General features: G+C 38.4%; 1 protein-coding gene across 1 annotated transcript in view; it reads right to left on the bottom strand.

The window, feature by feature from the left end:
* TMEM41B (transmembrane protein 41B) overlaps positions 1–2,024 on the bottom strand; it is a 26,367-nt gene extending 24,343 nt beyond the window's left edge. The window contains exon 1 of the mRNA XM_077769140.1: positions 1,944–2,024. The gene's annotated coding sequence lies outside the window, so the exon portion shown is untranslated. The remainder of the gene's footprint in view (positions 1–1,943) is intronic.
* Between the last annotated feature and the right edge of the window lie 2,592 nt (positions 2,025–4,616).

The following is a 4,616-nucleotide window of genomic DNA, read 5'->3' as shown; positions in this document are numbered from 1 at the left end:
AGGACAGAGGCGTCTAATGCGCAGCTTTAATTATCCGGAAGTGCGGTCCCTGAGACTTCAAACCCTTTGTCCCGGCCGCCGGAAGTGCCCACGAGTGATTAGTCGGCGTTTCGCGGCGAATAGTGATTCAGCCTAGTGACTTTACCAATTCCCCTAGCTGCTATCTTCACTCTGTGGGGTTTAGATGTTTCGCTGAAGATGTTGGAAGATATAAAGCCTGAGCCGAACCTATCGTTTAAGTGAAGTTGAGGATCAGAGAGGAGCTATAACCTGTGAAGGTCACAGGGTGGCGGAAAAGGGTTTAGAAGCTTTCCCATTGCCTCTTCCTACCGCCCTTCACTAGCAAACCCAGGTCAGCTCATTTAGCTTTTTCTTTAACTGAGCCCAAACGTGTCGCTTTTGACTGTTAACTTTTTCCACAGTTAAATCTCAGTGTTCATCTTACTCATAGGTGAGTGTATTGGAATTCCCTCTTGAAAGCAACTTGGCAGTCTATATAAAAATACTGCTCCTATCCAGTAATTATATTTCTAGGAAATTATTCCATGGAAATAAGGATACACAGGGAGTTATTCCTAACAGCGTTATTTATTAGTATAATGGTAAATGTGGAAGCAACCTAAAAGCCCAACACTAAAGCATGGTTAAGTTATGGGAGATTATTCAAGGGAACTGTTTTATGTACACAACCTCTGCCTACTTGCATTAAGACCTTCAGTGACCACTCTAGGAGGTAGCTCCCCATTTTATTTCCTTCATGATCGTCATTAAAAGCAATAATTATTTGGGTTATTTGTTTACTTGTTCATTGTTTGCCACTTCGACAATGTGAGCTCTATTAAAGTAAGGGTCTGGTCTTTTTGTTCACCATTGTATCCCCCAGCAGCTGACAGAGTGCTAGCATGTAAGTGGGCATTCAATAAATTCGTTGAATTAGTTCAACCATGGAAAAATGTATTTGTGAAGAGATTAATAATGTGGACAATGCTTATTTTAAAATTCAAAGTGGGGCGTGTGGGTAAAGCGACCAACTCTTGATTTCAATTCAGGTCATGATTTCATGATAGTTGGTGGGGATCAAGCCCCCAGTGCAGAGCCTGCTTGGGCTTCGCTTTCTTCTCTCTGTCCCTGTCCTACTTGTGCACTCACGCTAGCGCTCTCTCTTAAAATAAATAAATTTTTAAAAAATGAAAAGACAAAAATTCAAAAAAGTATAAAAAACAAAAATATTAAATACATAAGCAAGTAAATTTATATTTTTGGGATAGAGAAAGTCTTTTCGTTTTGTTCCTGTATTTTTATTTATTTCGTTAAGGTAATCTCTATGCCCAGCTTGGGGCTCAAACTCCTGACCCCAAGATGAAAAGTCACATGCTCCACCCACTGAGCCGGTGAGGTATCCCAGGATAGAGAAAGTCTTCAGTAAGATACAAGTATTTTTTAGCATTTGATACATTTTATTACATAAAAAAATTAAAAAGTATACCAAAAGCACCAAAAGAAAAAAACCTCCAAACCTTAGGAATAGACTGAGAAAAAATATTGCCACATAAATAAGACTTAACTACAAATTGGGACACCTCTCTGGCTCAGTTGGTGGAGCATATGACTCTTGATCTTGAGGTCGTGAGTTCGAGTCCCACAGTAGGTGCAGAGATTACTTTAATTAATTTAAAAATTAAATGATTACTAAAAATCAATAAGAAAAGCACAACTCATCAGAAGAACAAAGTATATGAATAGTCAATTCTCAGAAGAAAAAGTTAAATAGCCAACAAATTAGGAGATAAACAACCTCATTAACACAGTGATAACACTGACTGAGAGGTACATAGAATGCGCTTAGCAGAAGAGAGGGGTAGCTAAATTAGAATGGGTTCCATTGAAGGTCTCCTAGGTAGAATGAATATTAAGATGATTTAAAGGATAAATAGGAAGGGTACCTGGGGGGCTCAGTCATTTGAGTGTCCAACTCTTGATTTCAGCTCAGGTTATGCTCAGGGTGTCAGATAAAATCCCTGCATGGAATCTGCTTAAGATTCTCTCTCTCCTTCTTCCCCTCTTCTGCTCACAAGCTTGTTCTCTCTCTAAAAATAAAAGATAGTAGGAATTAGCAAAAGAAAGAGGAAGGAAACTTGCAAAGGCTGGAAGCTACTACTAATCTCTGAAAAATAAGTGCAAGCAAAGAGTTGGAGAATGGAAAGAAATGAGATGAAGGAGATAAGATAAAGGACTTGTCACAAAGTGCGGGAAGTATGAACTTAATCCTAGGAGATATCTGAAGTCATAGAAGAACTTTTAACTGGAAAGGGACATATTAGGATTTGTATTTACAAATCTTATTCTGACTTCTCAGTGATAGAATTGAGGAGTGCCCCAGTAGCAGCAGAAAGAGAAGGTAAGAAATTGTTATTTTTTAAATAATTTATTTTTTAATTTGCATCCAGGTTGGTTAGCATATAGTGCAACAATGATTTCAGGAATAGATTCCTTAATGCCCCTTACCCATTTAGCCCATCCCCCTCCCACAACCCCTTCAGCAACCTTCTGTTTGTTCTCCATATTTAAGAGTCTCTTATGTTTAGTCCCCCTCCCTCTTATATTATTTTTGCTTCTTTTCCCTTATGTTCATCTGTTTTGTATCTTAAAGTCCTCATATGTCCTCACTTAGCATGATACCCTCTAGTACCATCCATGTAGTTGCAAATGGCAAGATTTCATTCTTTTTGATTGCTGAGTAATACTCCGTTGTATATATATAATACATCTTTATCCATTCATCAGTCGATGGACATTTGGGCTCTTTCCACACTTTGGCTATTGTCTATAGTACTGCTGTAAACATTGGGGTGCATGTGCCCCTTGGAAACATACCTGTATCCCTTGGATAAATACCTAGTAGTACAATTGCTGGGTCGCAGGGTAGTTTTGTTTTTAATTTTTTGAGGAACCTTCATACTGTTTTCCAGAGTGGCTGCACCAGTTTGCATTCCCACCAGCAGTGCAAAAGGGTTCCTCTTTCTCCACATCCTACCCAGCATCTGTCATTGCCTGAGTTGTTCATGTTCGCCATACTGACTGGTGTGAGGTGGTATCTCATTGCAGTTTTGACTTATATTTGCTTGATCATGAGTGATGTTGATCATTTTTTTTTATGTATCAGTGGCCATCTGGAGATCTTCTTTGGAAAAGTGTATATTCATGTCTTTTGACCATTTCTTCAGTGAATTATTTGTTTTTTGGGTGTTAAGTTTGATAAGTTCTTTATAGCTTTTGGAAACTAACCCTTTGTCTGATATGTCATTTGTAAATATCTTCTCCCATCCCATCAGTTGCCTTTTAGTTTTGCTGATTGTTTCCTTCACTGTGCAGAAGCTTTTTCTTTTGATGAGGTCCCAATAGTTCATTTTTGCTTTTGTTTCCCTTGCCTCTGGAGACACATTGAGTAAGAAGTTGCTGCAGCTGAGGTCAAAAAAGTTTTTGCCTTGTTTCTCCTCTAGGATTTGACGGCTTCCTGTCTTATGCGTAGGTCTTTCATATATTTTGAGCTTATTTTTGTGTATGGTATAAGAAAGTGGTCCACATTCATTCTTCTGCATGTCGCTGTCCAGTTTTCCCAACACCATTTGCTGAAGAGACTCTCTTTATTCCATTGGATACTCTTTCCTGCTTTGTCAAAGATTAGTTGGCCATATGTTTGTGGGTCCATTTCTGGGTTCTCCATTCTGTTCCATTGATCTGGGTGTCTGTTTTTGTGCCAGAAGATAAGAAATTATTATAAAACTGGCCTGACCCAGGGTAATGGACTGGAAACAAAGATCTGACATCAGATATAAGAAGATATATGAGAAAAACTACTTTTAAACTTTTATTATTGGGGTGCCTGGGTGGCTCAGTAGGTGAAGTGTCCAACTCTCGATCTCCATCCAGGTCATGATCTCATGGTTTCATGAGTTTGAGACCAGAGTCTGCTTGGGATGCTCCCTCTCCAGAGCTCTCTCTGTGCTTCCCCCATGCATACATGCACACACATAATCTCTCTCTCTCTCAAATAAATAAATATTTAAAAAAACCACTTTTATTTTAATTACATAGTCATTCCAGAAAAATATTGAAAAAGCAAACTATCAGAAAAACATAAAAATCATGATATACTGTCATCTACAGATAATCATGATATTTGGGATTTATCCTTCTGCAATATTAGAAATGTTAAGGAAGTAGACCTAGGGGACTCATGCCCTAATTAGATAAGGATACTAAGTGAGAGGGAAGGGACTAGGGATTAGCAAGTTTCTGATTTAGAAGGCTGAGGGGAATATTTGTGCCTAAGACTCAGGAGATGAGTCAGATTGGAAGGAAAAATGCTGAATTTTGTTTTAGATACCCTCTATCTAAATTTTCTTAGTTCCTTACTCCTTATTTTCTCAGCTAACTGCTCTCATTATGGTCATCATTGGGCTTCTTTTAATTGGATTCAGTGGTCAGTTTTTAGTCATTTGCCACCTCTCTGCATTGCTTAATACATTAACTGCTTCCTTCTTCCTGGTTTCTATGACAACTCTCTGACTACTTAGTAAACTCTTGAAGGTAACTCTTCTTTTCCCCACTCCTTA

This window comes from Crocuta crocuta, unplaced genomic scaffold (assembly GCF_008692635.1).
Source record: "Crocuta crocuta isolate KB4526 unplaced genomic scaffold, BGI_CrCroc_1.0 scaffold255, whole genome shotgun sequence".
NCBI classification, from domain to species: Eukaryota; Metazoa; Chordata; class Mammalia; order Carnivora; family Hyaenidae; genus Crocuta; species Crocuta crocuta.
The sequence above is the reverse complement of the archived record's forward strand: the minus strand, read 5'-3'. Positions and strand labels throughout refer to the sequence as shown.